This window comes from Carassius carassius, chromosome 2, assembly GCF_963082965.1.
Source record: "Carassius carassius chromosome 2, fCarCar2.1, whole genome shotgun sequence".
Taxonomy (NCBI): Eukaryota; Metazoa; Chordata; class Actinopteri; order Cypriniformes; family Cyprinidae; genus Carassius; species Carassius carassius.
Genome location: NC_081756.1, coordinates 6,560,940 through 6,588,885, shown reverse-complemented (window position 1 = coordinate 6,588,885; position 27,946 = coordinate 6,560,940). Strand labels below are relative to the sequence as shown.

The 27,946-nt window shown below is 36.0% G+C and overlaps 2 long non-coding RNA genes across 2 annotated transcripts; both read right to left on the bottom strand.

Annotated features, from left to right (window-relative positions):
- Nucleotides 1–323: 323 nt before the first annotated feature.
- LOC132096385 (uncharacterized) lies at nt 324–18,957 on the bottom strand. Its single transcript, XR_009422575.1, has 4 exons — nt 18,774–18,957; nt 2,969–3,059; nt 2,622–2,696; nt 324–386 (listed from the first exon to the last, which is right to left on the bottom strand). It is a non-coding gene; the product is annotated as an uncharacterized LOC132096385 (long non-coding RNA).
- LOC132096380 (uncharacterized) lies at nt 15,881–17,100 on the bottom strand. The gene is made up of 3 exons (XR_009422574.1): nt 17,022–17,100; nt 16,085–16,214; nt 15,881–15,941 (listed from the first exon to the last, which is right to left on the bottom strand). It is a non-coding gene; the product is annotated as an uncharacterized LOC132096380 (long non-coding RNA).
- Nucleotides 18,958–27,946: the final 8,989 nt, after the last annotated feature.

The following is a 27,946-nucleotide window of genomic DNA, read 5'->3' as shown; positions in this document are numbered from 1 at the left end:
CACAGCTGATTCACATTGACTGACTCCCGGCACGATAGTCATAGCGTTTCCCATTAGTTGACCTCAGGCTGACCTTACGTTTCATGTTCTCTGACCTGAGTGGCAGCCTCAGTGCTAATGTTTTCTGATGACGGGGACAGTTAATGTTATCTTCATTACAGGATGATTTGAGTGACTGTGCATAAACTGTGCTACTATCAGATCAATTATGGTTCTTAGGACCTCTTGGAAGTCAGTCCATTAATATTAGGTCTCACACAGTAAGACTGAATTCTGTTATTGTAGGTAAATTATTCATGTTTTGAAGAAAAGGGAAGGAGATAGTTTCTTTCAGGCGGCAGGACAAACATCCCATCTGTGTCCCATTTTCTGTACTGTCCTGGACTCTATTTTATACATGGAGAAGCAGAGAGAGAGAGAGAGAAAGAGAGAGAAAGAATACTGTGTCTTTATATGAAAAACATCAACATGTTTCCACCAAATCAGAATTATTATGTTTAAATATGTGGCATTGAAATATTTGGAGGTTCTGTGATTTTAGGTATTTGCAAATACAAGCAAGCAAATGTGTGTGTTTCTAGGTTTATCCAGACTGATTTGAGCATGTGTTGGTACATGGAGTGTGTCACAACATTTTGGAGCAGATGCATCTGAGAAGAAGAACAACGGTGAGTGTGAAGTCGCCCAGGGCTGCTTGTCTCTTGAGATTTTTGTTTTTGGGTTCTTCAAGGAAGTTAGAATGGGGTGTGTGTGCCTGGACATCCAAATACACACTTCATACACACTTCCTGGGGTGCGTTTCAGTAAAGTTAGCAAGTAAGAGGGAGCACATTTTAAGGGAAAAGTTAAACCCAAAATGATTAAAGGAAAAGTTAAACCCAAAATGAAAATATGCCAAAAATGTACTCCCTCTTAGGCCATCCAAGATGTAGATGAATTTGTTTTTGTTTTTTTTTATGGGAAGACAATGGGTGCTGTCAGAATAAAAGAGAAACACTGTGCGTACAACAATCAAATACATCAAGACGTTTTTAACTTCAAGTCTTCGTTTCTAGCTAAAATATCCTCATTCCATAATATTGCTTTCTCAGTGAAAAAGTCATCTTGTCTGAATCAGGATAGAAATATGCATACCAAGCATAGTTTAAAACATCCCAAAACAGTTCTAAACAAACATGTAGGTGAATTTTGATGTGTGGACACCAGGGGATGCACTTTTTCAATGGAGGTGTTATTATGGATTATGGACTAGTATTTGGTTTAAAGTTAAAATGCCTTGATGGACTTTTTCTCAATAACATGCTTTTCACCTTCAGTTCACAAGACGTTAATTGATAATCGTGTGGATTATTGTGAGGTATTTATCAGCTGTTTGGTCTGTCATTCTGACGGCACCCATTCACTGCAGAGGATCCATTAGTGTATAGTGAAAATAACACCTGTGAGAAATAGATCACACTCCTGCAGCCGAACTCTCAGCAGCCAGTCCAGATTACTGTCTGGCCCTCATCAGGACCGACTGGCTTCAGACGTGTGAACACTGTCCCTGTCGTCAGAAAACATTAGCACTGAGGCTGACACTCAGGTCAGAGAACATGAAACGTAAGGTCAGCCTGAGGTCAACTAATGGGAAACGCTATGACTATCGTGCCGGGAGTCAGTCAATGTGAATCAGCTGTGACAGAAACATGCTGCTCTATTGACTCTGCTTCACAAATTTACAGTGGGACTTTGAGTCCACTGATAGATGGCTACTATCACAATGGTTTATTTACAGATAGGACCAGCCTTTTAAAATATGTGTAAATTTAAAAAAATAAAAAAAATTAAATAAGTGATTTAATTGAATTGCAAATCATTACAAATAAATTGTGTGACAGTTGCATATAACACAATGTACAATAATGAAAATATTTTATATGTACACACACACATAATATTATATATATATATATATATATATATATACGTATATATTATAAAATACTTAATTAGAATATATATATATATATATGTGTGTGTGTGTGTGTGTGTGTGTGTGTGTGTGTGTTGTAGTATAATCAAAACTAAAAATATAATACATTTTACTTTTTAAAACGTATTTGAAAAATCAATTTGGGAGTCTAATTACTCTTTTTAAGTGGCAAAAAGTATAAATATAAATTACGTGCATAACAGTGTTTCTCATCATGTCTGACAATTTGAAGGCTATTGGCTGAAAGAAACATAACCCAAAGGCTAAAAAATCAGAGCCAAAAATAACAGTCTCAATCTAATCCAGAGAGAGTCCACTTAAGGATTCAGTCACATCTGTCCCTGGGGTCTCTGTGGATGATGAGGCCAAACACTCATCTAATTATCTACTGAATTATTTATTCAGCTACATCTACTTTAGCAGCCAGCCTGATGCTGACAGATGGGCCATGATATGAAATCAATGATGGACAATAATGGTACAGTTCTACTTTACATGCACACATTAAGTGAATTGATAAATATTACAACTATGCAAAACTTGGAAACTGTCTTGGAAAAATACTTTAAATATTTTTATTTAGAAAAATTGTAGTATATGGACTTTTTGGGGGTGATTTTAATTTCTTATTCAAATTTGAGTTTACCTGATTTGGACCCGACAACTGCTAGACATCCATCATCGCGCTTCAGACTTTGGAGGTCCTTTAGTTTGGTTTCTGCTGTGAGAACGGGCAAAATGTTTGGTGGAGCACAGATGTAGGAGAAGATGATTGGATCAGAGGAAATGGGAGAGGAGGGGGTCTGACACTGGTGTTAGATTATAACCTGGCTGGCAGTACAGGCACACTTATCATTTATGACTAATAATGCATGCATGTGTTCAGATGAGCACATTTACACATGTATTTCTCTCTCTCTCTCTCTCTCTCTCTCTCTCTCCCTCTCTCATGGGTTGTAGATAGTATCAAAGACCGTTTTATGTTTAACCCACATTATTACCTTGAAGCAGATGGAGCAGATATAAGAAGAAATTCACATGATCATGAGACTCATGCAGAATTCAGGACTGAATAGGGGCTAAACTGAAATCACAAAAAGGACACAGAATAATATTAGTACATTTAAAGTAGAATTCAAATTGAATATGTAGAGTATATTACCATTCAAGTTGTTAAGATTTTTAAAAGAATTCATCGCCAAGGCTGCATTTATTTGGTCAAATAATAATAATAATAATAATTGGTGGTTTCTATTTTAATATATTGTAAAATGTAATTAATTCCTTTAATGCAAAGTTTAATATTCAGCATCAGTACTCCAATCTCCAGTGCCACACGATCGTTCAGAAATGTGCTGCTCATAAAAAAAAAAAAAAAAAAAAAAAAAAATTAAAAAAAGCAGCGTTGGTTCATATTTTTGTGGAAAGCCTTTTTATCAGGATTCTTTGATTAATAGAAAGTTAAAAAGAAAAGCATTTATTTAAAATAGATATTTTATAAAAGTCATTTAATGTATGCTTGCTGAATAAAAAACTGACCCCAAACTTTTGAACTTTCTTTCAATAATTGAATGTGGATGAAGTCTAATTTACCCCAAATTATTCTGAAAACAATAATAGACATTCTGTGGTGCTGCAAGGCAAATTTAACATTTTATTTTGCTGACTGTTAATTGTGTTGACAGTGTTCTACATATCAGAATAAATTGGCATAATTAGTCTAAATAAATGACGTAACTGTGGCTAACTCCTCTGCTGCGTGACTGTGTTGTATTTGTGTGCATTGTTATTCAGTATAGACCGACATTCCTCTTCATATCATTAATTCCAATTCGATGCAAATTCCAACAGAATTTTTTGTTTTTTATTGCATTCTGCATGGAACACGGTTTGACCAAACACACACACACACACACACACACACACACACGCACGTTGTGTTCAGGTCTCTGTCAGTCAAATAACAGGCATCTTTTCTCTGCATGCATCTCTCAGTCCAAGATCGTCGAAGCGCTCAGTAATGGATCTTTGGGAAGGCGCTAATGTGATGGACAGCAGGAAAGTGCGTGTGAAAAACATACAGAAAGTATTTCACTCAGCCATCGCTTTAAAAGGGGCTCCACTGAAAAATCTGACTCACTCAGGATTGTGGAGAGAAGGCTTCTTCATGTTTTGGCTCCAGCCAAATAATAATAAACCCACAGGCTGGGATTGTTTAAAAAGGGCACCTCAGTTTCAAAATGCGATTAAAAATGAGCAAGCAAGCAAGCAAGCAAGCAAATAAATAAATAAATAAATAAAATAAGAAAATAATATTAATAATAATAAAATAATAACGAATACATAATCTAAATGATTAAATGTTAATTGCAATATGCCTGACACCGCAGGATGCACAAAACGTTTTTTTTTGTTTTCAATTCTGATTGAAACGCGATTGTTGTTGGCAAAACTCGTCACTTGATTTTGATGGTTGCCAAGGCATTGCTATGTGGTTGTTAAGGTGTTCTAAATGGTTTTCAGTGCATTGCTAAGCAGTTTATTAAAAGGTGAACAAGAGTAAGAGTAAAAAAGAGCAGCAGAACTATAAAGGTCTATACAGAACAAATAATTTATCAAAGAATAATATATTTCATTGCCTGATATTACTATTACATCTAAAGTAAAAATAAATAAATAATAATAATTCTGATAACCACTTAATCCAGGCGGTAAAGAAACACGATAAATTGAGTCTTTCCACAAGCTGAGCTATACCCTAAACACACGACACTAAAATAATGCAGTAAACATTCATTAAACAACAACATAATTTACATAAACGCAAATCTAGATAACTGCTAACAAAAACTAACAAGAAATATAGCCTAACCATTTACAGTTAGGTTTTTCCTTCAATAAATTTGGCAGTATAATCGCTTAGAAAAGTCTTTGAAACCTCTTCAGAAAGCCGCGTGATGGTTGGAGAAAGTGAGGCGTTGTAGCGTATAGTATTCATACGTCTTGTGCTGCATGTTCTCGTTAATACAAAATTAGTTATCTGTAAGCCAAGTTTCTTGCTTGTATATAGCCTTTGTGAGCTGTTGAAGGTTTAGCCAGAGGTCCGTGAGAGTTCAGGAGGGTATGAAGTGCTCTGCTCAAACGTGCACTGACATCTCACCTTGCGGATGTCATCAGAGGCTTTTAAGATCCTCTCCAAGCCGTCACATCGCTCTGCCTTCACTTAATTGATTGATTTTCTTCAAAGCATCTGCCCCTCTAACTGTATCTCTGTTTCACAACGTGCTTGTATTCTCGGGTCTCTCACGCCTCGGGTTTTAGAAGCAAATAATGCAAGTTTTCATTCATGCCAGCTTGAACCACATGCTGGACTGTTTGTGCGTCAGTAGGCTATCAGATCTCTGCGTCAGCATTTTCTCTCTACATTTCATGGGCAAGTCGCAATGAAAAAGACGATTAGAAGAATAGTGATTACATTACATTCAAGCTTTATTGATGTCCTCAAATATGTGCAAAAACAGTTGCAGATTCAAGGGCACTTAAACTTTATAAGACGTGTAAAAACTTCTTAAGGCATTTTAATGCATTTTGTTAAGACGTCTATTATAACTATTAGCCGGCTGTCTGATACACTTTCACTCGTAGTAATTTTAAACGAATTTATTTTATTATAAATCATTATTATTATGATTAATAATGTTATAACATAGGCCTAACGGCCTTTGTGCGGCATAAACAACTTTTTGGTTAAGATTTTTGCCAGTCTAAGCAACAACCAACGATTGCTGAAAAACATTTACTTTAGACAGCAGTGAAGGGGCCAACAACAGTAAAAACAGAAATCCTAATCATTTAAAATATTTAAAATCCCTACTTCTTTGTGCATCACGAATAAAAATTGTTCATGTCAAACTTACAAAGACGCAACTGTTCTGAAAACAAACATAGCAAATTGATCTGTACTGGTTCCATGCTAATGCCGTGACCAGGGGCCACCTGCTCAGGTAAGCGGAGGAACATTATCCCCGCGCAACGACGAGCGACACCGCGGGCTGCATCTGCTGCTTCGCACAGAAGCGATCTGAAAACACTGCTCTATTTTTGTTGATGTTAATTTGCTCCGTGTTAGGGCCGCGGTTCACGGCTCGGTCAGCCTTTCCTGACACTATATTCACGTTTATTGCTGTAAAGGTTCCCCTGTCTCGTCGCATTAGCGTCCAGACGCCCGTGAACTGTGAATGCACCGCGCAAGGGGAGATGAAGCTCTGCCGCTCATGGTCCTAGATTCCGTTCAGTTACTGACAGGAGGACAGCCAACACAGTCTCACTCTCTACTCGTCAAATGTCTGACGCATGGTCAAGGGATCTGTATGGGCTGAAGTATGTGCCACCAGAAACTGAATTTGAATTGCTAAACTTGAATAATTGCATTGAATAACTGAATTTGAATAACCTAATTTGAAAGTGTATTGTTTAATTTGAATCATTGCATTGAAAATCTGAATCTGAATTGTATAATTTGAAATTGTATTTATTCAAAAACTGAATCTGAATTGTAGCCGAATAAAATTTGTCCAATAAAATTTGATCCTCACTTAAAAATAAACTCTCTATATATCTTCACATTCACTTCTCACAATTCAGATTCAGTTCTCAAATTCAATTTCAAGTTACTGAGACAGACATCCGGGTAGTTGGAGGATGAAGGAAGAGCAATCGAGCACAGATCGATAGATCGCGTTCATTGGCGCACAGGAGCCAATCAGAACCTACGTTTTGAAGCATAGTACGTACCCACCATGAAACAAGGAAGAAGTGCTTGCCTTGCCGACTGACTTGACCACCATGGATCCGGTGTGATAAGAGATCACGAGGTCATTCCACCAGCTGGGCACAGTCTAGGAAAAGGTCAGTAAGAGTGATTTTGAACTTCTTTGGGATGGCACCACGAGGTGTCGTTCACTTGCAAAGCGCAAACTTCTGGAGGGCACATAAGATTTAACCAGTGAGTTTTGGTATGTTGGTGCCATGCCAGTGGTCGTTATAAGTGTAATAATTAATTACGTTGTTATATATGGTTTTGCTTACAAGCAGTTAATGTACTGTAATTACTGATTGTCTATTATTTAAGAAACTATCATACAGTAATTATCACACTATTTAAATTATGATGACAGAAATTACAATTGTAATTGAGTTTAACACATATAACACAGTACATAAAAAGGACATTATAATAATAATTCTGATTTTATTTTTTTTTACATATAAATGTTCAAGCAATATGCACACTATCAATGTAAGCCATTTATACAGTTTTCGAAATACATAACATTTCAAAGAATCTTTACAGAAAGACATACTGTTGTGTCTATATGGTCAAAAACACCCTCACTATTTTAATAGTTGGTGCTAAATGCTTTAGTCTTCATACATACAGCAAGCAAGCCATAGGCAACAGTGGTTAATAAAGAAAAATCTGCAAGATGTAGATAATGGAGTAAAAAACCTTTGGAGAAACCAGACTAATCAAAAACACCGGGGACCAGTTCTCCTCTGTATATTCAGTTTGAACATTTGGTACAATGTCAATAGTAGTTAACAGTGTTACTGCATTGATTCAGCTGTAAGGTTAAAGGTTAATTGTGCTATGTACAGGCAATAACATTGTTTTCTCTGTGGCCCAGGTGATGCAGGCAGTGTTAGTGAAGAGTTCTAAGGTGCAGTCATCCATCAATGAATTCTTGCTGTTTTGCTGAAACTGGAAACAGTTCATCCTATGTGAAGTCCATTGTGGAAGATTGGGGAATCATCAGTCTCAACTAGCTCCAGAGTGTCTCGGGACAGAGCTTCTGTGGTAAATAAAAATATAAAAATGTTTAGGAACTGTAATATAATAACAATAATTATTTCCTCTCTGCCGGTGTAATATACAGTACAGTATGCTGGAAGACTTTCTTGACATCATGCAGAACGGGGTCAGAAGACATCAGAAGCAGGAATCATCAAAAATCATTGTTAACCGTAGAGCATCGGTTTACAAATCTTTCAAAATCAAGTTATGATTTATGTGTATGTTGTTATAAAAACAATTAAACAGACATAAATGTAATCTGTTCAACTCAGTCTATTTTGCATTCAAACATTGCTTTAAATTCTTTCACCTTCCTCTTGTTTCTCAGAAACTGTGGTGTATGTACGTGAATTATTCTTTCTCTTGTGTGTTAGTATTTGCATATTTTTGCCATTTACTTTTTTGTTGCTTCTGTAGGGTCATCGCTTACAGGTGATCCCTGGATTCTTTGACATGATATGAGGTACTTGGCCCCAAAAGTTTAAGAGTCTTAGGTTATTTACATTTGAAGGAGAATATAGAAGCGTACAAACCTAGAAATGCTCACTTTTGTTTTGAAGTTGAAGGAATGAAGTCAGCTTTGCTGAAATGACAAAACACAAGAATGAAATATAATGTAAAATTAAAATGTAAAAATGTGTACAATAAACTCAGTACAGAAGCCACATATAAAAGTTTAAGTTAAAAGGTGGACTTTTGAGAGAAAGTAATTTTGCTATGGTCAGGACAAACTGATCAATAATAATCATATACAGTGACAACCAAAAAAAAAACCTTTGTACTGTTGAAAATAAATGTACATCACACAGCACAGTGAGCCTTTATGGTAACAGCTCAGTCAATTTAAAAAGCATTAAATCTAACTGGTCAATGCATTAATCCATTGGTGGGGAGACAGATGCTTGGAGGGATAGATCTAACTAAAATGCGACAATATATTGACTTTTTTTATTGACTAAAAAAATATACTAAAGTTTGATGTTGGGCACCGGGCCCAACAGGACCATGGGAAGGTATTGCATCTGTGAGCAAATATGTTGAATTGACTACTTCTGAGTTGTCTCCTTGTCAAAACATAGTGAGACATACAGGCTTACTACTCTCTCTCTCCCTCTTAGTAAGCAGTACCCTGACAATGACAATCACGAGGAGTAGGTATCGTAAATAATCACGCTGAAGACATGACCAGTCTACTTGGCGGCAACAACATTTTCACCGGAGGAAGAGGCAAATGCTTAGAAATAATAAACGCCAAGCAAAGATGTTGTTACCAGAGCTAGTACATAACCACAAAAACGTGGGATAATAGCTACTGTGTTTGCAACACATCGAGAAAGATGTAATTTCCCCCGTTTCTACAAAACAGCTACACCATTAAACTAAAGATCGTTAGATCGTGAAAAAAAAAATTGTCATTACCATATTTGTCCCAGGCGGATCCATGGTGGTCAAGTCAGTCGGCAAGGCAAGCACTTCTTCCTTGTTTCATGGTGGGTACGTACTTTGCTTCAAAACGTAGGTGCTGATTGGCTCCTGTGCGCCAATGAACGCGATCTATCGATCTGGGCTGGATTGCTCTTCCTTCATCCTCCAACTACCCGGATGTCTGTCTCAGTAACTTGAAATTGAATTTGAGAACTGAATCTGAATTGTGAGAAGTGAATGTGAAGATATATAGAGAGTTTAACTTTAAGTGAGGATCAAATTTTGTTGGACAAATTTTATTCGACCACAATTCAGATTCTGTTTTTGAATAAATACAATTTCAAATTATACAATTCAGATTCAGATTTTCAATGCAATGATTCAAATTAAACAATACACTTTCAAATTATGTTATTCAAATTCAGTTATTCAATGCAATTATTCAAGTTTAGTAATTCAAATTCAGTTTCTAGTGGCACATATTTCAGCCCATAGATCTGGCGTCACTTTTTTGACGCACTGGGTATACCTTTGGCATTATTTTTCAACGTGCAGGTTAGTCCGATAGACTTCTATAGAACTCAGCAGCGTTTAAATTTGACGTCTTGGGTCAGCACACCGCAACCAGACTAAATAAATAAAAAATAAAAAAAAGAATAGGCTACAAAAAATTATATATGACAGAGATCATTTTATCTGGCCCTCCAACTTGTTTTTGAGGTTTAAAAATCCTCGCAATCTGATATCAATGTGTTCTCTGTGCAAAGGCTTAGCGCGTTCATCAGCGGTGAGTTTAACAACACTCAACTGCAGGTAAAACAGCATTCAGCGGTGAGTTTGACCAAAGCAACGCTCAACTGCAGGAAAAACGGCATTAAAAGGTGAGTTTAACAACGCTCCAAGGCGCGTGCAAGTAAGCAGTTTAACCGTTTTCTTACAACCCATTCTCGCTTATCGCTTATTCATAGTTTATCACTATGAAATCACATTCAAGAAGTCTCATTCAGCACACATCGCGATACTTGCCATCAGTTTACATGTGCCACAGGTTAGGTGAGTAGATGTAAATTCGCTCTTTTAATGCCTGTTATAAAAAGTATTCTGTCTTCTTTATTAATCAGATTAGCGCCGTATTGTTTACCCGCTGTATTATATCAGTCATCCGAGGCTGTCTTTGAGTTTCATTGCGTTTAACTAAATGAACACACCTGCTAACTAGTGTGATTAAACTCTGTCGGTCACGTGACGTGCCATAGACTTTCAATATATTCATTTCAGGTTCAAAGATGTAAATTTGTAGTAAAATCATGGTAACCACGACACGTACAACAGTAACAAATTACATTTGAAGTTAAAACCCAGGAACGGGCCATTTACCATGTTTTTACCACAGTAACTGTAGTTTTACTATGGTATATTAATAATCAATACAACAATACAATAATCATCAAACTAACTATGGTTGTACAACTGTAATGGTCGTTTTTTGATGTGCTTTTATATGACAGATATCACAGTAATCACATTTACAGTACCATGCTTTTGATACCTTTTTATGTAAATCCAAAAAAAGTAAATAAATAAAAGGACACATTTTTCCCCTCTTGCAGTTCATTCATATCAGTTTATATTTTAAATATTTTGCTCACAAAACATTATTAAAATTCTGTTTATAATTCTATTTTACCCCCCCCCCACCTTTCATATTTTTATTATTATTATTTATTTTTTTTTAGCTGAAAAGACATAAAGGAAGCAGTCAGCCCAGTGGTGTTTCTGAAGAGGTATTCCTTCAGAAATGGAGAAGACAGAAAGCTGCGGAGGCAGACATTTGCAGCAGTAAGTCTGTGTTAGTTTTACCTTTTTATCAAACTGCTGTTATAAATTGCACAGCATTTGTTGTTTCTTAAACTGTTGCACTGTCCAAATTCCCACACTTGCCATCTTTGCACCTGACCACTTGATTATTTATTTGACATATTTCCTGTGTTTAGCCCAAGTGTTCGAGTGAGCATGATGACCACAAGTGTGTGTCGAACTTTTCATGACCTGATGACAGTGGTTCCCAATCCTTGTCCTGGAGAGCCCAACACTGCACGGTTTTGGTGTCTCTCTTATCTGACAAACACACTTTTGAGGTCTTGGAGTCTTCACTGATGAGCTGATGAGCTGAATCCCATGAATCAGTTGGATGAGCTGTATGTAATAGTGATTTTGACCACAGGAAGAACAGCACTCATATGTATATGAGATAGCTGATTGTTGGATCAATAAACAACAACAACAACTTAAGTGTTTAGAGTTTTAGTTTTTTTTTTATTTATTCAACTTTGCATTTTAAAGTAAATTCTTAATCTCTCTTCATTAGTCCCTATTACAGAGGACAATTTAATTTTTGGTGCTTCTAATTAAGTGAATAAAAGCAGTTGCAAATGATGTACAAAATAAATATACTTTTCTGTGCACCAAGAAAACGTGCAACACTTTGTTTTACTACCAAATTATTCTCAATATCTTTATTATTATTATTATTATTTCACATACATTGGAAAGGTTTCTGTGACCAAATCAATTACACTACTGATAACCGTCCTTTAAGCATGTAATATTTTTTAAAATAATTCATATGAATATAGCTTGCTATTATTGACTAGCTTTTAATAATAGATGCATTTAACATTTAATTATACAGCATCTTTACAGAGGCTGCTTTGATGGTCTAAAAAAAAGTTGCATGTAATTAAATATTTCCCTTCTGTCTTTCAGGATTGTTTGCAGATAATGCTGTTCTTCTCCATCATGCACAAGGACTCAACTCTTTAACTCTTTACCCCCCAACCCCCCCCCCCCACACACACACAGAAATGGTCCCTTGATCAGTGTTTAGACTTTGCAGTGGTTTGATTTTTGCAGAAGATGCAACTTTGTTTTAATTCTAAGCTTATAATGATTACATTACTTCCAGCAACCCATATACTGTATACAGAACCAGTGATCAAAACAATAGTTGAAAATAGTATTTTCATATTGATAAAGCATTGTGTTCTCTTTTTCAAGCTTCATACAGTAAACTTTGCTTCTGGTGCTTTTATCATAAAAGAAACATCAGTTCTCATCAGGAGTTTTCGTAAAGGACGTATTCATGCACAGCCATCCCCTAGTTCCAGTCATAAAGTGAATGATGTTATTGTCGGTTTTGTTTCTGCATTTTTATGTAGCAGGTTTTTGTTTTCCTGAACACGTTTTCTTTCTTCCATTGTTTGGACAATCAGTGTTTATTTGATGCTGTGCTGATGGAGTTTTATAGGTGATATTGCACACTTGACATGCATGTCTTCATGGTTTTTATTTTCTGAGTTTGAAACCGTGTGTTGTATCACTTTTTGGTCAATTAAATTCTCCAGTGTTCTCTGAATGACTATCTGTTTTTTTTTTGTTTTTTTTTTTGTTTTTAAATAAAAGTATTTGCAAAGAATTTTTATTCTTCATAGTGGCAAAAACAAGCTTATTGACAGAGGATGCAGTGCAGTTATATGGGCACTTTGTCTTTGAATTAGTCTTTTCTTTCTGTTTTTATTGCTAGAGTTCAAATGGTAGAGAATGGCAAATCACAGAAACACAAAAGTTAATAATTTTTATAACTTTAAAACACAACATAATATACAATGTAAATGTTAGAAGCTCATCATTTGATTAGAAAATGCACTTGTCTTTGAAAAAAAAATCTTATATTTAATGAGAGGAATCGGTTAGATAGAACTGCGGTCATGTGCTCATCAATATTGCCCAATTTTTGTCAAGCTGAACAACAATAATTAGAGCATTTGCATTATTGTTGGAGGAAGGTGTAGACGTTAATAAAACACAATCTAAAAGGTAGCAAATGTTATTGATTGTTAACCAATCTATCCCTTCAGCTGAAAGACATCGGTCATTAATGGATAAGGAAGCGTGACGCCGCTGCTCAGCTTTGACATCATTGGCTGTCAATTTCCCTTGTCACCGCAGGACAGTCTGTGGTTGGACTATCTTTTAACCCATATTAAACAGCGCATCGTGTTACAAAAGTACGTTTTGCTGCTCTTATCACATTAGTAATAGATTAAGTCAACAAGTAAGGGTTGCTATGTTGAGAAAAATTACCTCTTTAGTGAGATCCTAACCCTAACCCTAGGCATAACTTCAAAGAACTACAAAAAACAGCGCCTAGTTTTCCATTTCCATAGATAGAACGATGGAGGCTTGTGGGTAATGTAGTTTAAATCGTTTTATTGACGAAATGAAGTAAATAAGATATTTAATGGAAAACTGGATTTCTAAATATGTTCATTGTGTAAACCTCTATGATATAATTGAAAGACAGAGTGAAATTTGGTATTTTAGAGTGAGCAATATTTAAAATGCCTTTATGACACATTTCCATTCATTTCTGAAAACTGTGCCCGACATTATTTTATCAGCATAGCATAAGTAATAATCCTTCCGGTTTTCTCTTTGATTCGTTAACTGAACTCTGATTTACAGCCATTTGAAATGTACAGTTTTTGGCTCTTTCGGGGAGTGCTACTGGGCCCCTGGGGGTAGAAGGGCAGTAAAACCAACATATATGTATTCTCCTCATCATGGACAACAAACTGAGCTGAGTCACATTTATATCTGACAGTTTTCACAGTCCACACTTTTCTATTCTTAACATCATGGCTAGTAAAGCTTTTGACAGGACATTGTGAGGCCATCTGATGAAACATGGAAAAATTAGAAAGAAATAATTTAATAATAAAAATAATAGATTATTTCTTTTATTTTTGAAGTTAACAGTAAAAAAATAGAATGGATAAACCTGCAACAACTTGCCTTTATCTATTCCCCACTGTTAAGCAGTAATCAAGGACAATGTGATACTTCACTATTACACAAGGAAGAATTCATGGAGTACTAAGAATACTATATATATATAAGAATACTTTATATATAAACTAATTAGCAACAATCAGTGTAAAAATGTCCTCCTCACCCCTTATCTTGCTCCTCACGTGCTTGTCATCAGTAATGTGCATGCTCTTGGTTTGAATACAGTACAAGATCCACGTTGATCATTCCTGCTACATTCTCAGTTATCCCTCAAGTGTTTGTAACATTAAAGCAAATGGCTTTTCAAAATAATTCATCTAGTAACTCCCTTTATATATAAATATATTTAAAAAAAGCCATATTTGTGATTAAATATATACAATAATAACTTTCTGGTGTATTGTTGTTCCAGATTTCATTAATCTGATGAAAAAAATGTTTATGTCTTAAGTAAAAAATAATCATGGTAATTAATAATATATAGTTTTTCAAGTGTAGAATAAACACATATGAGCCTACCTGGTAAAATTATGAATTTACCAAGAATTTTCAACACACAATATTCACCATATTAATTTTATTGAAGCATAGTCTATGAAGATGATAAAGTAGCATCAAGACAAACACGATTTAAGGAAAATAATAATGGATCAAAAATTCATTAATATCATAAATTAATCAGTTCACATAGAGGAGTGATGAAATGTCCTTAAAAGTAAAAAGATTCCATCCAGTCAACTGTGATACAGATCATGTGATACATATAAGACATGTGATACTGTTTCAGAAAATAATGATTCCTTATCATCACATCTAAACTGGTTTCATCTCCCCATCATGATCTTCTTCTCTTGTGTCTGGAAACAGTTTGTGGTTGATATCCAGCACTGATGTGGTGTAGCTTGTTCTCAGCCAGAGGATCTCTCAGTCCTAACATCCCATTTTCAGACAGTTCCCAGACCTGGTCAAAGTAAAACAAACAATACAAACAATTCAGATGAAGTTGTTTAATGGACAGAGAGCTCAGCTTATGTTCTGTGTGATTTTAGCAGGGTGAGCAACTATGACCCTTGTACTATTGTACACTTACCATTCTTCAAGCTGTTTTGAGACCTTTTGAGAAGCTTTTTCTCTGAAGACAATTTACCACATCCTCTTCTTTCACTCCTTTCAAGAGCATCACTTGGTCAAAACCCCTCATTTGGCTGATGAGACCATCTGTACAAATTAAAATACTGCAATAAAAATTTCATTCTGCAAGAATTAAGAAAAAGTTAGAGGCAAAGGACTTGCTCATGAGACAGCCCTTAGCATGTGACAGAAATGTTTGCCTCTATAATTCATCTATTGTTGCAGTAAATGTGTCTTTTTCCTCTAGAATCTTTCTCCAAAGTTCCTGACTTCTCTCACAAATGTGTTTTAGTCTGTGCAGTGTAAGGCATGGCTTCAAACCAATCAACTATCAATCCACAAATTATAACAAAACATTTATGAAACAATTAAATAATGTAAACCCCTTTTATAAAACTTGTATTCTTTTATTTAAGACAAACAGGTGGTGTGTTTAAAATTTAACTTAAAATGTAAAAATGTTCCTGTCACACTTTGCCAACATGCTATAATTGTAATAGCTGTATCAAAAAAAAAAAAAAACATATTAGAAAGAATAATCAAGGCTGACATGACCAGTCCTGTGAGAGATCATCATAAAGTGCTGTAACACATAACAGCATTGCTTCAACAGACACATACCAGTGGACTTCTGTTTGTTTGAGCACAAGATGAGCTCTTCATTCCTCATCCTGGGCAAATCATTTCCTTGGTCTTCCTTCTCTTCTGTGAAACAAGATAATCTCTACTTACTCTGTGTGTAATTAATATTGCTCATTAAACATATAATTAAGTTAATTTATAGTAAGATTCAGACCAGAGCATTTGATGAGTAAATGTTGATTCAAAAAAACTCTAAACAAATGTACCTGGGAAGAGCTGATCATGGCAAGATTCGCTGAGACTCAGTAATAGCTCTTTTAGTTTTTAGGAAGGTTTGTGAGGGTTGGCTCACCAAAAACTTCTGAAAAAGAAGAACAGCATTATCTGCAAACAATCCTGTAAGACAGAAAGAAAATAAATATTATTACATTACATGCAACTTATACATTACTGTGTGTATGTGTGTGTGTGTAATTATACAGCCTATAAAAAAGATGCTGTATAATTAAATGTTAAATGCATCCATTAATAAAAGCAAGTCATTAATAACAAGCTATATTATATAATATAACCTATAATAATAATATAAGCTATAATATAACATTTCCAATGTATGTGAAATATTAATAATAATAATTAGATATTGAAAATATTTTTTTCACTTAATTAGAAGCACCAAAAATTAAATTGTCCTCTGTAATAGGGACTAATGAAAAGAGATTTAGAATTTATTTTAAAATGCAAAGTTGAATAATAATAATAATAATAAAAAAAAATCTCTGTAAACACTTAAGTGTGTCCCATAAGGCAGTGGCTCCCAATCCTGGTCCTGGAGAAGCCCAACACTGCACATTTGAGATGTCTCCCTGATCAAACACACCTGATTCAGCTCATCAGTGAAGTCTCCAAGACCTCAAAAGTGTGTTTTTCAGATAAGAGAGACACCAAAACCGTGCAGTGTTGGGCTCTCCAGGACCAGGATTGGGAACCACTGTCATCAGGTCATGAAAAGTTCGACACACACTTGTGGTCATCATGCTCACTCGAACACTTGGGCTAAACACAGGAAATATGTCAAATAAATAATCAGGTGCAAAGATGGCAAGTGTGGGTATTTGGACAGTGCAACAATTTAAGAAACAACAAATGCTGTGCAATTTATAACAGCAGTTTGATAAAAAGGTAAAACTAACACAGACTTACTGCTGCAAATGTCTGCCTCCGCAGCTTTCTGTCTTCTCCATTTCTGAAGGAATACCTCTTCAGAAACACCACTGGGCTGACTGCTTCCTTTATGTCTTTTCAGCTAAAAATAAATAAATAATAATAATAAAAATATGAAAGGTGGGGGGGGGAATAAAATAGAATTATAAACAGAATTTTAATAATGTTTTGTGAGCAAAATATTTAAAATATAAACTGATATGAATGAACTGCAAGAGGGGAAAAATGTGTCCTTTTATTTATTTACTTTTTTTGGATTTACATAAAAAGGTATCAAAAGCATGGTACTGTAAATGTGATTACTGTGATATCTGTCATATAAAAGCACATCAAAAAACGACCATTACAGTTGTACAACCATAGTTAGTTTGATGATTATTGTATTGTTGTATTGATTATTAATATACCATAGTAAAACTACAGTTACTGTGGTAAAAACATGGTAAATGGCCCGTTCCTGGGTTTTAACTTCAAATGTAATTTGTTACTGTTGTACGTGTCGTAGTTACCATGATTTTACTACAAATTTACATCTTTGAACCTGAAATGAATATATTGAAAGTCTATGGCACGTCACGTGACCGACAGAGTTTAATCACACTAGTTAGCAGGTGTGTTCATTTAGTTAAACGCAATGAAACTCAAAGACAGCCTCGGATGACTGATATAATACAGCGGGTAAACAATACGGCGCTAATCTGATTAATAAAGAAGACAGAATACTTTTTATAACAGGCATTAAAAGAGCGAATTTACATCTACTCACCTAACCTGTGGCACATGTAAACTGATGGCAAGTATCGCGATGTGTGCTGAATGAGACTTCTTGAATGTGATTTCATAGTGATAAACTATGAATAAGCGATAAGCGAGAATGGGTTGTAAGAAAACGGTTAAACTGCTTACTTGCACGCGCCTTGGAGCGTTGTTAAACTCACCTTTTAATGCCGTTTTTCCTGCAGTTGAGCGTTGCTTTGGTCAAACTCACCGCTGAATGCTGTTTTACCTGCAGTTGAGTGTTGTTAAACTCACCGCTGATGAACGCGCTAAGCCTTTGCACAGAGAACACTTTGATATCAGATTGCGAGGATTTTTAAACCTCAAAAACAAGTTGGAGGGCCAGATAAAATGATCTCTGTCATATATAATTTTTTGTAGCCTATTCTTTTTTTATTTTTATTTATTTAGTCTCGTTGCGGTGTGCTGACCCAAGACGTCAAATTTAAACGCTGCTGAGTTCTATAGAAGTCTATCGGACTAACCTGCACGTTGAAAAATAACGCCAAAGGTATACCCAGTGCGTCAAAAAAGTGACGCCAGATCCCTTGACCATGCGTCAGACATTTGACGAGTAGAGAGTGAGACTGTGTTGGGACAGCAAGTGATGCATTTATGATTCTATTCGAATATATATATATATATATATATATATATATATATATATATATATATATATATATATATATATATATATATATATATATATATATATATATATATATATACACACACAAACTTTTATTTGAGTAATATTTCTTTTTAATAAAACATTACCAAATCAAGTCAAATATTATTGCAACAAATATCCTTATATAAAAAAAATTACATTCAAAACAGCTTTTAAAAAGATAAAAATTACAATTTCTTAATCTTTGTGTACATTTCGTAAAATATTTAGGCTTTATGTATAAATGTATAAAGGGACAACATATTATTATTGCACATCTTTACCTTGTTTTCCTCCAGCTTTCCGCGTGTCCCGTGGTTCTGAACGCATCTGGAAACTCAAATGGGCGCAGAGCCTCTCTGGTGTCTCTTCTTTTTCTCCATTCTGAGATCCCATGAATAATTAATATGCGGACAAAGGTATTGGAAGATATTTGAATGCAATCCATATTTAGATCTAAACAGCAAAAACTCCAGAATATCTTCTTAAAACTGGACTGACTAAACGTGTCCTGTTTTGGTGTGCACACTGTACATTTTACTTTTCATTAAGCTTTGTTTAATTATAATGCTTTAGAAAGGCATATTTTATCAATTATTTTGATTTTATATTTTTACCAAATGGTTTTTAAAAAAGCACCAAGTTCCAGCACAGGTACGTTTTTAAATTGTAATTACACATGTTTAACTTATAGCCTACTCACACTTTTAAGTGGCTAAATGTGTTAATTTCAGTTCAAAAGTGACATTTGAAATAAAGAAATTGTATTTGTTGATGTATGTCACAACCAATGCTATTTTTATGTTTACAAGAAAGTTTCCCTCACTTTACTAATCTTGCCACCAAACACACCAAGCTGAATTAGAGGCAATCATCTCTCTTTTGATGTCTGCTAAGGATTGCATCATCTGGAAAACATCTGCTATGTACAAACATCTGACAGACATCCTTAAGATGTCAGTTTTACATGCATTCTAAATCATAAACATCTTAAAGACATCTTCTAAATGTCTGATAGGAAACGTCCTGTAGACATAATAGCAGATGAGCAAACCGGTGCTATCAGGTAAAATAGTGTAGTTTGATTATTGCATAAACATACACAACGAATAGTTAAACCTTAATTTTTAATTTTAAAATCCAAGTCTTTTGTGACATCTGTGCAGCCGCCGGCTGGTCGTCGAAATCCACCTTCACCAAGTTGTACAACTTGGACATCCCTGGCCTCCAGGCATGGATTTTTCAGTTCCAGTTATGTAGTCCCCAGCCAGGTGGCTTGGGTCTCATAATTAGCTCATGCTTGTAGGAGCCTTCAATATGGGAGCTCCTGGGCTGGGATCACAGGGCAGCTTCTGTAAATGTCATCTCAAATGGTAATTTGGGACGTGTCGCTGTGATTAAACATGATTAACTGATTAACTACCACTGATCCAAAATATAGTTAATATTTACCACTGATGTTAAACGTAGATCAGTGGTTGTAATACATTGAGAACCTTATCATAGCCACGTGCAAGGCCATTAAGCTTGATTTTCCCATTAAATTTATTCAAAATTACTGTAAAAACTGAAAAAAAAATATGCATCTTAATTATATTTCACCTCATCTCATCATCTCATTTTAGTCTTAGAAAAATGGGTTTTTGTTTTCCAGATCATAATGGGCCGGTCTTTAAATGTGACTTTTAGATCAATAGTATAAAAGGCTTTCAGTGTTTAAATTACTATTATTTCTTTATCTTATTATAAGACATCTTTATATAACATTTACTGTAAGATATATGAGAGTTTTACTTTAAGTTTTAATACTATAAAAATGTGTATTGCAATCTGTATTGCAAGGCATTCATTGAGTGACTGAATTTAGACAAGCAGAAAGTTCATCAATAGTCTGTTTTTAGGAAGGTTACATCTTTGGTGTTCAACATATTGTTTCAGAAATGCCAACAATTAAATACTGAAATGTAAACTTAATTTGATTGGTTTTATGTTGTTTAAGTTAACTTTAAGAAAAGAAATATGATTGTCTGTCATTTAAAGACATTCATTAAATTACTTTTTAAAATTATTATTTATTTCACATGGGTTTGAATCAGATGCGTTCAGATGGTAATTTTACACCCAGATGGTGCATCTTACACACTGACTCGACTTGGGTCAACTTACCCAAACCCGGGGCAAACTAAGCCATGGAAACACTTTTTTATAAGAAACCATATTTTTTAGAACCCTTTGTCATAGATACATTCTGATCATTTAAAATGATAGGAATACATTCATTTGGATAGGATAGACTTTTATTGTACTTCTGCATCATTTTCCCTTATCTTGAGGACCACAAAAGTAAAAAATGGCTAATCTACACTCTCCCCATAAGTATTAGACATTTAATTTAACATTTTACTGCATAAATATATATTATGTATTAATAAACAACTAATTTACATTTATACTTTATTTTTTAACTATTTATAAGCCTACTATTAATATGGTTTTAATAAAATATGATGTGTTATAGATTAATAGTATCAAGACAGGTGATTATAATGGGAAATATACTTAATTACAAGAATTAAAGTGTGACAAATGGCTAAATATTCTATATGATGTTTTACCTGCTGGCTTGCTGGAGCTTTGTATTCATGTTTGCAATGTTTCTGACTCATGGTGTGTTTCATTACGTTACAGTCATCTGTGAATATTTTTTCCAGTTATGAGAACTTAAGATCACTTAAAATGTCATGTAGCAAACGGCTTTATATTTTGCAGGAGGTTACTACATATATACAGTACAATATAATACAACCCGAATTCCGGAAAAGTTGGGACGTTTTTTAAATTTTAATAAAATAAAAACTAAAGGAATTTCAAATCACATGAGCCAATATTTTATTCACAATAGAACATAGATAACGTAGCAAATGTTTAAACTGAGAAATTTTACACTTTTATCCACTTAATTAGCTCATTTAAAATTTAATGCCTGCTACAGGTCTCAAAAAAGTTGGCACGGGGGCAACAAATGGCTAAAAAAGCAAGCAGTTTTGAAAAGATTCAGCTGGGAGAACATCTAGTTAATTGATATCAGGTCTGTAACATGATTAGCTATAAAAGCTTTGTCTTAGAGAAGCAGAGTCTCTCAGAAGTAAAGATGGGCAGAGGCTCTCCAATCTGTGAAAGACTGCGTAAAAAAATTGTGGAAACCTTTAAAAACAATGTTCCTCAACGTCAAATTGCAAAGGCTTTGCAAATCTCATCATCTACAGTGCATAACATCATCAAAAGATTCAGAGAAACTGGAGAAATCTCTGTGCGTAAGGGACAAGGCCGGAGACCTTTATTGGATGCCTGTGGTCTTCGGGCTCTCAGACGACACTGCATCACTCATCGGCATGATTGTGTCAATGACATTACTAAATGGGCCCAGGAATACTTTCAGAAACCACTGTCGGTAAACACAATCCACCGTGCCATCAGCAGATGCCAACTAAAGCTCTATCATGCAAAAAGGAAGCCATATGTGAACATGGTCCAGAAGCGCCGTCGTGTCCTGTGGGCCAAGGCTCATTTAAAATGGACTATTTCAAAGTGGAATAGTGTTTTATGGTCATACGAGTCCAAATTTGACATTCTTGTTGGAAATCACGGACGCCGAATCCTCCGGGCTAAAGAGGAGGGAGACCTTCCAGCATGTTATCAGCGTTCAGTTCAAAAGCCAGCATCTCTGATGGTATGGGGGTGCATAAGTGCATACGGTATGGGCAGCTTGCATGTTTTGGAAGGCTCTGTGAATGCTGAAAGGTATATAAAGGTTTTAGAGCAACATATGCTTCCCTCCAAACAACGTCTATTTCAGGGAAGGCCTTGTTTATTTCAGCAGGACAATGCAAAACCACATACTGCAGCTATAACAACAGCATGGCTTCGTCGTAGAAGAGTCCGGGTGCTAACCTGGCCTGCCTGCAGTCCAGATCTTTCACCTATAGAGAACATTTGGCGCATCATTAAACGAAAAATACGTCAAAGACGACCACGAACTCTTCAGCAGCTGGAAATCTATATAAGGCAAGAATGGGACCAAATTCCAACAGCAAAACTCCAGCAACTCATAGCCTCAATGCCCAGACGTCTTCAAACTGTTTTGAAAAGAAAAGGAGATGCTACACCATGGTAAACATGCCCCGTCCCAACTATTTTGAGACCTGTAGCAGAAATCAAAATTGAAATGAGCTCATTTTGTGCATAAAATTGTAAACTTTCTCAGTTTAAACATTTGCTATGTTATCTATGTTCTATTGTGAATAAAATATTGGCTCATGTGATTTGAAAGTCTTTTAGTTTTCATTTTATTAAAATTTAAAAAACGTCCCAACTTTTCCAGGAATTCGGGTTGTATAAATGTGAGTAAAAGGGGAGGAAAATAAATACAAATTACTTTAAACTAGTTGATAACATGGAACAAAAATGTTCTAAAGAGTATGCATTCATACTTGGTGAGTGTTTCACCTCACTGTCCCTCTGGGGGAACGGAGCAGGAACCCGTCTTGGAGCCATCAAATTCAAGACCAACCATGGTGGAGAATTTTTAACAAAGATGACGAGCTGGGGTTTAAAAACTGAATATCTCATCAATATCGGCTCTGGATTTTGTCATCTTCATGGTCGATGATTAACAGGTTTACGGTAACATTTAATGCGGAAGTGAAGGCATGGATTCCAGAGATTCAATAAGTTCCTAGAATTCACAGATGAGACACAGATAGGAGAACCGAAACTCTGACTACCACTGTAGATGTGCCACCAAGAAAGAAGGTGGATTTTGACCACCATCGGCAGATTGTTATTCTAGTTGATCCACGTTTGACCTGCCTTACACTGGCACAGTGATCATCACTTACAAGAACGGCAGTGTGTTGAAACCAAGGGTCAATACAGAGGCATCACTTACACTGATATTAAAAAAAAAAAAAACTTCCAATAACTTGTGTTCAAATAAAAGACAATATGAATATTCTTAACACACAAATACGACACTTTTGTGGTCATCACAATTGCATTTTAAACGAGCCCTGAGCAAATTAAAATGTAGTGCTGTTTTTTCATTGAATATAATTGTCTCCATTATGTTACCATTTGGATGTTTTTTTTATTATTATTTTTTTATATAGAGCATAAAAATAGTACTCTTAAGGAAATTCTAAGTCTCATTTTGGTCGGTAAGTAATCATTATGAAATATTTGCTAATGTAGTTTTAAGTATTTTTTGAATAGGTGATTAATTCATTGCTTCAGGCTATGCAATCTGTTAGTTTACCTCACTTCCCGATCTGTTCAATCTTTTCCCATGTCACATTCCCAGCTGATCAGTTTGTATCGGAAACAGAATTGATTCATCTCTCAGTCGTCAAGTTTGAGTCGTTTATTCAGCTAAGGCTGGCCACACTAGAAGATTTTAAAGCTGTATTTAAGCATGATTTGCACCCCGTATCGATCAGGGGGTATATGGCCCGATTAGACGCAAAGACTTGTCGCTAATTATTATTTTTTGTCCAAATATCATCTGTTAACTCAATATCAAAAATGTTTAATATTTACGACTCTTGAACGGGCTGCTTCTGACGTAACCTGCGATAGCCGATGAGAACACGCAGGCCTCACCTACAGGATGTGTGCTTCTATAGCTGAAACTTAACAGCCACAAACATGCCACAAATGTTGAGTACTGAGAAAGAACAGAGTGGGATTATAAAATATGGTTTTCATTTAAACCCACACGTGTTCCAAACAAGCCCAAAATCTATGTTTGTTTGTTACATACACCTTGTGATGCACTCTTGGACACATCATCAGTGATAGTACCTGGGGTCATAGGGGGTTTCGGGTCTTTCAACTTCAGACCCCCTCACCCAGGCGACCCGACCGGAAGTGATCAGTTCCCGGCCTGTGTCCAAGAAGCGTTCGCCCACTGTCTGAACCACAGCCATCGTGAGGCTCTTTCTGCAGCCTCTGACGCTGCACTGGTTGATTATTAGTAACTCAAACCCTTTTTGTAAACCTTTCATAGTAGACCATCCGGGGACATTTGGCATTCTCTTTTTTAACATACTATGCTTTGAGACACACTTATTCCAATCTCACATACTATTTAGGATGGATAGCATGAACATTGAGATGTAGGGATAGTCTTTTAAAATTCTGGCAGTTTAATGACTACAAAAACAGCTGGTAGGAACTACAACAAGTTACTTAAACTCCGCACTAGGTAAAAGGAAACACAGGGAGTGAGGCCATGCTGTGCTGCTTTAGAGAAGAGGAAAAGAAAACTAAAGGTGCACGTAAAATCTATTCGTATATGAATCACGATTCTGTCTTCTAATGATTCTAATGGATTCACAAGTTTCAAAATCAATGTTCTAAAGCAGTGATTCTTAATGTTCCTCGTCAGGGCAGTAGCTGGGGTTTGCGGGGCCCCGGTGCAGGTTGTACCAGTGGGCCGTTTGAAATTGTTTAATTTGTATGTTCGTTCTATTTATTTATTAGTGCTATTTACACAATGTTTTGTCAAGTTTGTAGGTGTCCAGGTACAGAAACCGAATAATCAAATGTGAAATAGCACTGCATAGTCTTCAATGTAAAAATGAAATATACAATCAAACCAAAATTTATTCAGGCACCTTCAACATTTCTCACATTATCATAGTTTATTTGCTATCGTTTGGAAAATGGTAATAAAATATGACAAGAACTCAGAGTTAAACTGACAGAACAAATTAATCTTGATAATGTCAGATAACTATGCAATGGATTACAATCAACCTAAATTTTAGAGAACTGTATGACAATATTTACACAACTATCAATACTTTGTTGACCAATTACCAACCAATGCTTAATTTTATTCAGGCTGTGGTGTGAAAAGGTTGCATTAGCAATTTAGGAAAAAACAAATAAGCAAAACATGGAGCTTTATATGGTGCTGAATCATTTTTGGTCCCAATTTTATTATTATTAATATTATTATTATTATTAATCAATTTAACTAGTAGTCCACTGTATGAATATTTTTTGGGTGTAATATGTCACAGTTCACTTTATTTTGCTATACTCACTTGCATAAATGTATTACAGTGTCTTGCACCTAGTAAAAAAATATATGAAATTATATCTGGTGTCTGAATAATTGTTGGTTTGACTGTGAATTATTTCTTGTTTAAAACTACACTGTAATTCAGTCAAGAGCAGTGAGTGATTTTCTCTTTTTCATTTTCTTGGATTAACATTACAACAGCTAGTAGCTAAATTAGGCGCGGTCACGTTAAGAGACAATGAATGTATCCAATATAATACAAATCCCATTTTTTTCTAAACTGTTTACTTTTACTTAAGACATAACCGACAGTTTTATCGAACATACTTTCCAAGACGGGTATTTTGACATATTTTGTATGTATTTGTCGGTACAAGAGCAAAAAGAAGCAAATTCGGTTTTCAAGCGTTTTGAGACGCATCTCTGCGCGAATCCTGAACACCAGAACAACCCGGCTCTATCACATCCTTTTCTGTTTGTTTAAACTGCGATTTGTATTTGTTCGTTCAGGTGAAGGAGGAAGTTCAAGGAGAAGTTCGCTAAGGAGAGATCGGTTCAATGTTGCTGTCTGTCAGACGCGTCGCTCTGCGTTGCACCGAGCACAAGCACGCGGGTAACCAGCGACTCTGTTGAGCTTTTTCCACGTCTTGGATGATTTAAACTCTTTTGAATGTTTAAATCGACAAGTGGCAAGGCTTAAAAACACATGAAAATGGTAAGCTTTCGTGACCATAAGCAGCAGTGGCCTGTCAACTTTCCTGAGGGTCTTTTTAGGCTGGCCTCAGCCAGTCGGTTGAGATCATTGGGGGCCCCCCCTCAGCCGTGGGCCCCTATAATCGTCACCACCTTTCACCCCACTAGCGACGGCCCTGTTCTTCGTGTCCCCCTGCTCTGCACATGCTCTGCATCTCTCTGTCTCTCTCTTTCAGCTCAGCAGTGAACTGTTACAATTATTAAAAAGCTTACATACGCTGTTATTTGCAAATGCTACTGCTTATCTAAAAGTATGAGATAACAAAATCCAAAAAACATACCATGAAAGCTGTGCTAGCAATATCTTGCAATATCTTCTGCCTCTCAATCGGGCTTATACTGATATGAGTGATATTAAAGACGCCATTGTTTACAATACAACCAGTGGGCTAGCTAACTGTGACGACTGGGTGAAGGAGGAGCTGGAAACAAGTGGGAGTATGAACAATTTAATGAAAACCAAACAAAACAAACAAGAATACAAATAACGCTGGGAAGACGACAATCCAAGATGGTGGAGAGATGGTGAGTAATCCAGATGGTGATGGTGAGTTGGCAGCAGGAGAGGATGGCACAGGAACTGCGGGGAATCGAGCCGAAGGTAAGTGGTGATGCTTGTAAAGGTACGATGAGGTTCCGGGGGAAGACACGGACATCCAACGCAGAACAACACAGGAGCAAAGAACAGTTACCAACATAAAACAACGCTCTCACAAACACAAGACGTGAGACAAGCCAAAATATAGGGAGAGAGTAATGAGTGACAGCTGCTGCTGATGACAATTAACGGAGACGCCCACAAACTAATCAGTGCAGACGCGAAACACACAGACTTCACCACAAAGTGCAAAACCCAGAGATCACGGTTTACCAACCGTGACACTAACCAATCAAGAGCCCATCAGCTATTTCTGAGGGAGAGGCTTCATAAAAGAAGAAAATTATCAGTGTGTTCCTCAGAGAAGGGACAGAGTGGTATGGAATAAAGGTAAATTATGTGAAAAATAATGTAAAAAAAAAAACGAAGTTAGACTGCTACCCATAAACATAATCAATCCTAGAAAAAAAAAAACACTGACCCACCCCTTTAAGTATCAATTCTGCTTAAAAAGATGCAATCTAATCCTGTTTATGTAACGGGAGGATAACACTGACTGTCTGACACCTTGTGAGGGTGGGTTAATGTCTACCAGGTGTACATGTGTATTTGCAAGTCTGTGGTTGCAGGTGTGTTCAATGTTACTGATGAGCCAGTGGTACAACGCGATTGGTAGATCCACTGAATATAAGAACCAGCATGCAGTCCTTTGGGTGCGTTCCTGGACCATGAGAGAGACCGTAACGAGACAAGCTCGACTGCCTTTGTGCCGATGTGTTGGATATTCGACTCCACGCAGTGACAACGAAACGCGATTGACTCCTGACAGCGAGAGGCCCACGAGAATAATCAACGCGCGCTATTTACTCATACTAAGGGAAGTGGTAATTCTGATCGTTTACGAAAGAGTGGGCACTGACGTGTGTTTATTTGGGTCTGATTGCCCTCCCATTGTCTCTCAGCTCGGCCCTACAGTTCCGGTTTCTCCCGTTGGTCACCGAATCCTGGGAGTCGTTGGA